Source organism: Mustelus asterias, chromosome 12 (genome assembly GCF_964213995.1).
Source record: "Mustelus asterias chromosome 12, sMusAst1.hap1.1, whole genome shotgun sequence".
NCBI lineage: Eukaryota > Metazoa > Chordata > Chondrichthyes > Carcharhiniformes > Triakidae > Mustelus > Mustelus asterias.
The window spans coordinates 10,695,661-10,707,891 of record NC_135812.1 but is presented as its reverse complement, the minus strand read 5'-3'; positions in this window follow the sequence as shown (position 1 = coordinate 10,707,891).

Genomic DNA, 12,231 nt, shown 5'->3' with positions numbered 1-12,231 from the left:
TCTAGCCACTTCTCCTTGTATCCCATGAGCCTTAACCTTCTTAACCAACCTGCCATGTGGGACTTTGTCAAATGCCTTACTGAAATCCATATAGACGACATCCACGGCCCTTCCTTCATCAACCGTTTTTGTCACTTCCTCAAAAAACTCCACCAAATTTGGAGTTTGCACATTCTCCCCGTGTCTGCGTGGGTTCCCTCCGGGTGCTCCGGTTTCTCCCACAGTCTGAAAGGCGTGCTGGTTAGGTACGTTGACCATGCCAAATTCTCCCTCAGTGTAACCCGAACAGGCGCCGGGGCGTAGCAACTAGGAGGTTTTCACAGTAACTTCATTGCAGGGGCATGGTGGCACAGTGGGTTAGCACTGCTGCCTCACAGCGCCAGAGACCCGGGTTCGATTCCCGGCTTGGATCACTGGCTGTGTGGAGTTTGCAGCCTTCCCCGTGTCTGCGTGGGTTTCCTCCGGGTGCTCCGGTTTCCTCCCACACTCCAAAGATGTGTCGGTTAGGGGGATTGGCCATGCTGAATTGCCCCTTAGTGTCAGGGGGACGAGTTCGGGCAAACGTATGAAGTCACGGCGTTAGAGCCTGGGTGGGATTGTGGTCAGTGCAGACTCAATGGGCTGAATGGCCTCCTTCTGCACTATGATTCTAGTGTGAATGTAAGCCTACTTGCGACACTAATAAATAAACAAACCTAATGTTATGATGACCACGAAGGAGGCGGGGGATGATCAGTGGGCTTTGTGGAATACGAGCTGCCTTATTGAGCAAGCGGAGGGTCACCCAGTGAGAAGCAGTCAGCAGGGGTTTTTAAGCCTGTTACTTTACCTGAGCTGGAGTTGTACGTCCTGAGGTGAAGAAGACTACCTGACCGTAAGCTGCTGGCTTGGCCCTTTCCTTTGGTGCACAATAAAGGGTGTTGGTGATAGGAAACTGGCGTTTGGCTGAATTACTTCAGAGTAAGTCAAACTAAATATGTCAAGTTGTGTCGGCCAAAAAGAATGTTGCTTTGTAAGTTCATCTGCAACAAGGAAAAGACACAACTGGCACAATGTATTCATTAGATAGCCAACTGTACTTGCTACATCCTACCTACACAGTGTCACAGCCGAGCACTCAAAGGTCAGCTACCGGACAACCTGGTTCAAACTACAGGAAGGACCAAGCCAGCAGAGAGCCACAACACTGGGCACAGATATTGGAATCATAAGAATGATGCTCCGCGTGCAAGACTGTTAGACAAACATTCAGCCTGGCATTCCGCCCCCCCCCGCCCCCGCTCCCCCCCTCCCCCCCACCTCCCCCCCCTCCCCCCCCAACTATCAACTTGCAAAAATAAATATTGTGCATTTGTCCGAAGAGAGATTCTGTATTTATAATTACAGATTTATTTTATGTGAAAAGGAAGAATAATGCAATACCAACTATTCATTCTCACCATTCTACACATATGAAAACTTATGTCATAACGGCTGCAGCATAATTAAGGACCCCACGCAGCCCGGACATTCTCTCTTCCATCTTCTTCCGTCGGGAAAAAGATACAAAAGTCTGAGGTCACGTGTCAACCGTCTCAGGAACAGCTTCTTCCCTGCTGCTGTCAGACTTTTGAATGGACCTACCTCGCATTAAGTTGATCTTTCTCTACACCCGAGCTATGACTGTAACACTACATTCTGCACTCTCTCCTTTCCTTCTCTATGAACGGTATGCTTTGTCTGTTCAGAGCACAAGAAACAATACTTTTCACTGTATGTTAATGCATGTGACAATAATGAATCAAATCAAGTTGTACAAGACATTGGTAAGGCTACATTTGGAATACTGTGTACAGTTCTGGTCACCCTATTATAGAAAGGATATTATTAAACTAGAAAGAGTGCAGAAAAGATTTACTGGGATGCTACCGGGACTTGATGGTTTGAGTTATAAGGAAAGGCTGGATAGACTGGGACTTTTTTCTCTGGAGTGTAGAAGGCTGAGGGGTGATCTTATAGAGGTCTATAAAATAATGAGGGGCATAGATCAGCTAGATAGTCAATATCTTTTCCCAAAGGTAGGGGAGTCTAAAACTAGAGGGCATAGGTTTAAGGTGAGAGGGGAGAGATACAAAAGGGTCCAGAGGGGCAATTCTTCCACATAGAGGGTGGTGAGTATCTGGAACAAGCTGCCAGAGGTAGTAGTAGAGGCGGGTACAATTTTGTCTTTCAAAAGGTGTTTAGACAATTACATGGGTAAGATGGGTATAGAGGGATATGGGCCAAATGCGGGCAATTGGGACTAGCTTAGGGGTTAAAAAAAAAGGGCGGCATGGACAAGTTGGGTCGAAGGGCCTGTTTCCATGCTGTAAAAATCTATGACTCTATGAGTCTAAATCAAAATCAAATCAAATCAAATCTCAATAATGACTATGCGTATCATGCCAATAAATGCAAAAGAGCTTTGTGACTATCAGCATTCGGAATGTCAACCCACCTGCAACATTCTTCTATCTCGATGACAAAAGTTTATTCTGCCGTCGGGAATATGAGTTTTGGCCTCCTGTGCAATGAAGCTCCCTCTTTCTTCCTGCTCCAGCCAGGTCCGGAAAGTTCCGCCCAGCCTTTGTTAAAGTGATTGGGACTATTTGTTCGGATGTCCTCTGAAATGGACCAGTTGGGTCAAATCAGCCTGATTCCATGTTGTACCATCTCTGTTTATCTCCGCAGTGGAATTTGTTGCCCTCTCCAGACCCCTGACGGACCACATAAAACTACCGCACATAGAATTCACAGGACCAAAACAGGCCATTTGGCCCAACTAGTCTATGCTAGCATTTATGCTCCAGATTTCAGCTCGCTTCTCCCACCTTCCTCCATCTAACAGTTTGTTGGACGGTACATCAGAGGATACAGACATTGACAAATCGTCCATTTAGATTTTTTTGCCGCAGTTGGTCTGGTTATATGGGTTGGCACGGTGGCACAGTGGTTAGCACTGCTGCCTCACAGCGCCAGGAACCTGGGTTCGATTCCAGCCTCGGGTGACTGTGTGGAGTTTGCACATTCTCCCCGTGTCTGCGTGGGTTTCCTCCGGGTGCTCCGGTTTCCTCCCACAGTCCGAAGATATTCAGATTAGGTGGATTGGCCATGATAAATTGTCCCTTAGCATCCAGGGATGTGTAGGTCAGGTGGATTAGCCATGGTAAAATGCGTGGGGTTATATGGATAGGGCCGGACCAGGGTAAGATTATCTTTTAGAGATAATGGTATGCTACCTGACCTGTTGTGTATTCCAGAATTTTCACCTTGTTTCAGAATTCCAGTGGCCATATGAGTTTACCAGTGAATTATTGTACCTGTTGCTCAGAAAGCTGAGGCCAGAAATGGACAAAGAACCCTTTTGAACCAGGGTGGATGTTGGTTGTGAAAATCAGTGCAGGCTCGATGGGCTGAATGGCCTCCTTCTGCAGTGTAGGGATTCAATGGATTCTAAAAGTGACTATTAATACCCACTGAAGTGAAGTGACGAATATCAAGGAGAAAGCTTAAGCATGGACAACTAATGCAGCATTGCACATAACCTCGGGGCAACTTATGATAAAAGAGGCTAATGTTTAGCTGGGGTTGGGTGGTTTATTCAATGTCAACTTGTTCATCGGCTTGCTTGAGGAGGAAAATGTGATGCAATCGTTCCCGTGGTCAATTTGCCTACAATGCATAAAGTGTCACTTAAAAACAGGCTGAATTTAAATACCCAGCCCTCTCTGAGGCTTTGCATGAGAAATATTGACCTGAATTGCCTGACCTGAATGTGTCTCCATTGTGTTAGTGAATCCGGCTGACGTTATCATAGAATCATAGAATCTACGGCACAGAGACAGGCCCTTCAGCCCAAACTGGTCCATGCTGACAGCGCTGAGGTCCCAAGTTCAATTCCGGCCTCGGGTCACTGTCTGTGTGGAGTCTGCACATTCTCCCCGTGTCTGCGTGGGTTTCCTCCGGGTGCTCCGGTTTCCTCCCACAGTCCAAAGATGTGCCGGTTGGGTGGATTGGCCAGGTTAAATTGCCCCCTAGTGTCAGGGGGAGTAGCTATGATGAAGGCGTGGGGTTACGGGGATAGGACCTGGGTGGGATTGTGGTCAGTAGAGACTCGATGGGCCGAATGGCCACCTTCTGCACTGTAGGGATTCTATGATTCTATGAAAAGCCCATCTAAGCTAACCCCGTTTCTCTGCATTTGGCCCGTATCCCTCTAAACCTTTCCTATCCATGTATCTGTCCAAATGCCTTTTAAATGTTGTCAGTGTCCCTGCCTCAACACCTTCCGCCGGCAGCAACTTCCTCCGGCAGCTACTGTCCACGGCGATTCTGGGCTGTGGAGGGGGAGCATCAGCTAAAGACTGCGTGATTGTCGGTGGGCGCACTTCCAAATTCTCGTGCCAGGCAAAGTTCCTCAGGCGGGATTTTCCGGTTTTTGGGCGAACGCGGCGGGAAAATCCCGCCCTTTGAAGGGAAGCATTAGCTTCAGTTACAATGTGATTCCCGGGTTGACGATGCACTCCAGCAATGCCCAGTCACAGGAGGGCCTCGAGTGCGCCAGTTAACTCCATAAGCCCCCCGCACCACACAACAGAGACAGGCAGCTCACTCTGGGCAACACCCTCGACTGCCAGCTGACCTGATAATGGCCAACGTGGCCCAGCCTATGAGCAGTAAAATGAGGAGATCCTCTGATCGGCCTGACTACCCCCCCTCCACCTCTCCCCCCCCCCCCCACCTCTCCCACCCCCCCCCCCCCCCACCCACAGCTCCCCCCTCCCCCTCTCCAATGCCCCCCAATGATCAGGAGAGTGGGGCTGAAGTGCAAACCAGAAATTCAGAAGTGGCCCCTTCAGGTCATGGATCTCACACTCTGTATAAATATGAAACATAGAATCCCTACAGTGCAGAAGGAGGCCATTCAGCCCATCGAGTCTGCGCCGACCACAATCCCACCCAGACTCTATCCCCATAACCCCACACATTTACCTTGCCATTTCCCTCGACACTAGGGTCAATTTAGCATGGCCAATCATCCTAACCCGCACATCTTTGGACTGTGGGAGGAAACCCGAGCACCCAGAGGAAACCTGCGTAGACACGGGGAGAATGTGCAGACTCTGCACAGACAGTCACCCGAGGCTGGCATTGAACCCGGGTCCCTGGCGCTGTGAGGCCGCAGTGCTAACCACTGTGCCACATGGACTCCTCCAGGTCACAGAAATTACAGCTGTGTGACTTGAGCTTCTGGAAAATTAGTATTCCTTGGTATTTAACAAAACATCGCCCCAGTTATTATATTTTTCTCCCATAGCTACTGGATGATGGAAGTAGAGTGCCAAAGTAATGCAGAATACCAGGGCTCTGGGGACATCTTGTGGCCACAGAGTGAAACTGCTCTTCATGCGGATTCCAAACTCGTGGCTCCTGCAATCCTCCAACCCCAACTGAGGGTATTTACTCTGTGCGGTTCAGATAGGTGAGGGTAGGCTGGTCATTCAACTGCTGAGGCATCACAGCCAAGTGTTCTTTCTCAACCCCACTCAATGCCCACACATGCACTTTCCAGCAGGAGTCACTGACTGGGGTGGGATTCCCGGATGATTTCCCAATCGCTGATCCTGGGGTACTCAGGGTGTACGCTGAGGTCAAAGCTGGCTCTGATCTGACCTATTAAGTGGGAACGTCTTCAGAACATGTAAAGATTAACTAGCATGGTTCAGCTAAAGCTAAAATATCATAGCAAGAAAGTAAAGAAAAAGAATGAAAAGTCAAATTCGATCTCAGAGGAACAACTTCTTAACTCAAGGCAGAGGCAAGAAAATATTGGATTAGAGAGGCATCTGTGTCAGCACAGACTTGATGGGCTGAAGGGCATGTTCCTGTGCTGTACTGTTCTTTGTTCTTTGTAATAAATATTTGGAACAAGCTATTGAGAATAATGATAGTGTAGTTGTTATGTCACTGGACACATGGTGGCACTTAGCACTGCTACCTCATAGCGCCAGGGACCTGGGTTCAATTCCGGCCTCGGGTCACTGTCCGTGCGGAGTCTGCACATTCTCCCTGTGTCTGCATGGGTTTCCTCTGAGTGCTCTGGTTTCCTCCCTCAGTCCGAAAGACATGTTGGTTAGGTGCATTGGCCATGCTAAATTCTCCCTCAGTGTATCCGAACAGAATGTGGCGACTAGGGGATTTTTACAGTAACTTCATTGCAGTGTTAATGTAAGCCTACTTGTGACCCAAATAAATAAATAACCTGTTTCTGTGGCAAGTTATGAAATTGAATTCAGTACATTTTGCAAGCAGCAAATTGAAAATTGCAAGTTGTAATGCTGAGCGAAAAACTTAATCCAATTATCAGGAAAAAAAACCCAATCGATCCACTAAAGCAGATTAGAATTCAATCATGGGACATGGGCGTCGCTGGCTGGCCCAGCATGTACTGCCCATCCCTGAGGGCAGTTGAGAGTCAACCACATTGCTGTGGCTCTGGAGTCACATGTAGGCCAGACTGGGTAAGAACGGCAGATTTCCTTCCCGAAAGGACATTATCGCTGGACTAGTAATCCAGAGGCCCAGGCTATTGCTCGTGGGACATGTGTTCAATTCCGACCATGGCAGCTGATGGAATTTAAATTCAGTTAATAAAATCTGGAATTGAAAGTTAGACTCAATCATGGGTGACCATGAAACTATCATCGATTGTCGTAAAAACCTATCTAGTTCACCGATGCCTTTTAGGGAAGGAAATCTGCCCTATCTATCTGGTCTGGCCTACATGTGACTCCAGACCCACAGCAATGGTTGACTCTTAACCGCCCTCTGAAATGACACAGCAGGACACTCAGTTCAAGGGCAATTAGGGATGGACAACAACTGGCCCAGTTAGCGATACCCCACATCCCATGAAATAATAAAAAAAAGCACGGGGGAAGCAATTGTTCAAATTGCAATCTAGAATATGATGCTGACCATAGCAGATCCTATAGGCCATTAGCATTGCAAAGATCAGTCTTGTCAGGTTTCCTTTCCCAAAGGACATTAGTGAATTAGATGGGTTTTGACAACAATTGTTTTGTGGTCACCTTTAGACTTTTAGTTCCAGAGTTTTGCCAGTCGTGGTGGGATTCAAACCCGGGTCCCAAAGAGCGTTACTCTGCATTTCTGGAGTACTAGTCCAGTGACAATGCCACTATGCCACCACCGCGATGCAAATGCTTAGAAGGATGGGACAGGTTAGAGGGAAGAAGTTCCTTTTCTGAGTGGTAGTTGACAGGAGCGGTGGATATAAGATAAACGGGAGAGATTTAAGATCAGACAGCAGGCAAAATCTATTGACAGAGAGTTGCGAGGCCAGGGTTAATGTTTGTGGCAGAAACCATATCAATGTTCAAGATAGATGTTGTTTTCAGATGTTGTCTGTAGTTGAGAAAAGGCCAACAGTTGTCCATCCCTAATTGCCCTTGAACTGAGTGTCCTGCTGGGTCATTTCAGAGGGCAGTTAACAGTCAACCATTGCTGTGGCTCTGGAGTCACACGTAGGCCAGACCAGATAAATTGGGCAGATTTCCTTCCCTAAAAGGGCATCAGTGAACCAGATGGATTTTTACAACAATCAATGATAGCTTCATGGTCGCTCATTACTGAGTCTAACTTTCAATTCCAGATTTTATTAACTGAATTTAAATTCCACCAGCTGCCATGGTGGGAATCGAACCCATGTCCCACGAGCAATAGCCTGGGCCTCTGTCTCTTATTTCCCCTCTCTGGAGTTGGAGATTCTGCTGTCTGAGTGTTGCTGTTTTGGAAGCTGCAGAGAAGGAGGTATCTTTTCCTGTCTCTGAAGACTGGAAGCTGCAAATGATTCGATGGGGCTGGGTGGTTATTCAAAATAAAATGAGGTGATGTGATGCAGGATTTAATGGGCCATGCATGGATCAAGTGGCCTTTTCTCATCCTCAATCTTCCATATGTTGTTACTTGGCTGAATTTTTCATGGTGTTAACCAGCTGAAACTTTGTGGAACGCTTCGTAACGCAATACAATCACCACGTTGAGTGTAGAAAAAGCATCTCAAGGTGCATTGCAGAGATGGATCCAGAGGGAAATTGACACCAAGACAAACAAGGAGATTTCAGAAGATGGAAGACCAATAGCTTTGTCAGGTAAGTGGCTGTTAAAGGGATGAGGGGGGAAGTTGGCTTAGAGAGAGGATTCCAGTGCTGAGGGTCACTCAATAGCTGAAGGTCTGACCTCTAAAGAGGGTCGTAGGGAACAGGGATGCATAAAAGGCCAGAGACAGACGAATGAGTTTGGCTGGTTTAGTGGGGAAGTAAAGGACTATATGTAAGTATGAGCAACAATTCACAATCCAGGGGCATCAAATTTAACTCTTGTGAAAATAATTCACTGGAGTGTAATGGTTTTAATCAGGCAATTGAGGTTGGCCTAATTGAATATGAACTCCCTGATTAAGGGCCAAATTAATGGTCCAATCAGGGAGCCCCATGCTCTATGGTTAAACAGGAGTGTCAGTCCCTCTGGCACTCCGGATGGAGACTGCAGACTGAGGGCGCTCTGTGTAGTGTTGTTGGATCTTGTAAATAAAGGAATTTTGCTGAAGGGACTTCCACCTCCGAGGACTTATTACATGGAGTTCACTGTTTCTGATGCTGACTGAGCAAGGGAGCATTCCAGCCGAATTTGGTTTCACTGTCAAGGCCAAGAGCCTGAGGTTCTGTCTGTCAATGGTCCTGAGGCCAGGATTTTGTGAGCAGTTGTTAGATGCCAGCTAAAAAGTGAAAACCTGGATTCCCCTGCTTGTAGTGATGGGAAATGCCAACAAAAAACTCTTATGGCCATATCCCAGCTTGCACCGAGACCCATTCACATCAACACTTGGTTAGCTGACCAACATTGGCTCCCAGTCTGACAAAGTCTCCATTTTAAAATTCTCATCCTTGTTTTCCAATCCCTCTAAGGACTCACCCCTCTATATCTCTGGAACATTCTTCAGCACAACAACCCTCTGAGGTATCTGCACTCCGCTAATAGTGACCTCTTCTGCATAATTATTTCCATTTCTGCACCACTTACTGCCGTGCCTTTACATTGACACTGCAATGAAGTTAGTGTGAAAATCCCCGAGTTGGAACTCTCCAGCGCCTGTTCGGGTACACTGAGGGAGAATTTATAGAATCCTACAGTGCAGAAGGAGGCCATTCGGCCCATCGAGTCTGCACCAACCACAATCCCACCCAGGCCCTATCCCCATAACCCCATGCATTTACCCTCGCTTGTCCCCCTGACACTAAGGGGCAATTTAGCACGGCCAATCCAGCTAACCCGCACATCTTTGGAGTGTGGGAGGAAACCGGAGCACCCGGAGGAAACCCACGCAGACACGGGAAGAACGTGCAAACTCCACACAGACAGTGGCCCCAAGCCGGGAATCGAACCCGGGTCCCTGGCGCTGTGAGGCAGCAGTGCTCACCACTTTAGCTGTTTGAGCACCGATCTCTGTAAGTCTCTCCCTAAACCTATCTAAGACGCTCCTTGGAACCTATCTCTTTCACTCTCCTAATGTCTCCTAATGGGTTCAGTGTCAAATTATGTTTGATATCGCTCCTCCAAAGCACCTTGGACCATGTTGCTGTGATAACGCCGCTATATAAATGAAAGTTGTTGTTGTCCTGAGCTTGTGAAAAGTGCTACATACATAATCATTCAAATTTTCTTTGTCTCTTACTTCTCTTTCTCATCTAGAATGACAGAATTCTTGGACAATTCAGTCTGAGCAAAAGTCTAAAGTGCCAAATGAATTGGACAGTGAGACGTTTACCTCCAGAGCGTGCTCTGCAATCTTTCACTCCGAATGTGAAAAGCACAGGGACACAGAAGCAGAGCGACAAGTCTCCAACAAGTACGGTTTTCAGAGCGTTTAGCCTTCCCCGATGATTCAGTGTGCAGCTAATCCACGCTGTTCAGTAAAGAAGCTGATCCAATTACTGGGCCGTGCTGAGTTAGCTGATCACAGCATGTCCTGCAGCAGGGGCCACTGCAGCTGCTGATCCTGGTCCAGGCCAGCAGGGAAAATCCACACAGGGTCAGATGAAAGAAGCTGGGTTTGTCCAACATCTTTCGCATCTTCCAAAAAGGCATCAGAGCCAATGAATTTGCTTATGGGAGAATCAAGGACCAAAGGGCATACCCATAGTAAGGGGTTGCCCATTTAAGACGAGCTGGTTAGGACTGTATTGTTGTAAAGGGATTGTATGTTATTGTATTATTAGGTCTTGGTATTGTATTAGTTTGTTGCTTTATTGCCTTCTCTTATTCTCTGCTTAATTCTCCCTCAGTGTATCCGAACAGGCACCAGAGTGTGGCAACTAGGGGATTTTCACAATAGCTTCATCATAGAATCCCTACAGTACAGAAGAAGGCCATTCAGCCCATCGTTTCTGCACCAACCACAATCCCACTCAGGCCCTATTCCCTGTAACCCCACATATTTACCCTGCTAATTCCCCCTGACAGGGTCAATTTAGCATGGCCAATCAACCTAACACTTTAGGACTATGGGAGGAAACCAGAGCACCCGGAGGAAACCCATGCAGACATGGTGAGAACGTGCAGACTCCGCACAGACAGTGACCCGAGGCTGGAATTGAACCAGGGTCCCTGGTGCTGTGAGGCAGCAGTGCTAACCATTGTGCCCCCATGCCACCCTTGCAACTTCATCGCAGTGTTTAATGTAAGCCTATTTGTGACACTAATAAGTAAACGTTAACTTTTAAGGCAGAGAATGTGGAGGAATTTCTTCTCTCAGAGGGTAATGAATTTGTGGAACTCTTTATCGCAGAGGGCTGTAGAGGCTGGGTTAAATATGTTCAAGGCTGAGCTAGACAGATATTTAATCAGTAAGGGAATCAAAGGTTATGGGAATAAGGCAGGAAAGTGGAGTTGAGGATTATCTCATTGAATGGCAGAGCAGACTTGATGGGCCAAAAGGCCTACTTCTCACCAAATGGCCTCTGTCTTACGATTGTGTTGAGAAAACACAATTTCCAGTATAGACAGTTAGATGGACGGCTGGGTAATCTGTTTTGGTGGTGTGAGTTATTGGAGAAAGATTAGCCAGGGCACTGAGAGGATTCTCCAGTCCTTTTTGAATAACACCACAGGATCTTTCACATGCGCATAGAATTTGAGCTCACAACCTGACTAAGAAGCAAGAATGGCATTGAATCACTGCCCACTGAACCCTGCTGGAGACTGCATGTGTGATTTTGACAAGTACACACCATAGTTGGATAGCGACTGCTATTGACTGACTGGCCTAACACATAAAGCATTGGGAAAGTGTCATCCAATGGTTTTTGCTCATGGGACTACACCCTGATGTTAGCCTTCTGGAGAGGAGCTGGGGATTCATTCATGACCTATCAATAAAACCAACCCAAAGCTGTGGTTGTTGGGTTAGAAGGTGCATGCCTGTAATGTATATCTCTGTCAATAAATGCTTCAAAAAGTATATCAATCATAGAATTCCTACAGTGCAGAAGGAGGCCATTCAGCCCATTGAGTCTGCACTGACAACAGTCCCAACCCAGGCCCTATCCCTACAACCTTACACATTTGCCCTACTAATCCCGCTAACCTACACGTCCCGGAACACTAAGGGGCAATTTAGCATGGCCAATTAACCTAATCTGCACATTTTTGGATTGAGGGAGGAAACCAGAGCACCCGGGGGAAACCCATGCAGATACTTGGACAACGTGCAACCTCCACACAAGCAGTCACCCAAGCTGGGAATCGAATCCAGGTCCCTGGAGCTGGGAGGCAGCAGCGCTAACCACTGTGCCACCGTGCCGCCCTTTGGCTCCAGTTCTATTCTTTGCCACTTCTCTGGCTTTCTGGAGCCATTATTGAATGGCGGAGCAGATTCGATGGGCCGAGTGGCCTAATTCTGCTCCTATGTCTTATGGTCTTATGATCTTATATAATTGATATTATGTTGACTTTCATCTGAACTAATGCAGTGCCATTATAACACATTCCATGTCCCCCCCACATCAGTGGGAATTCTCGGTAGTCTTCAACAAAATAACCCCTGATGCCTCTTTTGTCTTCCAGTCATCACGCAAGGCCTGACCACCTGTGCTTCTGACTATAATTTTGATCATCCGCCCTCTTCCAGCACTT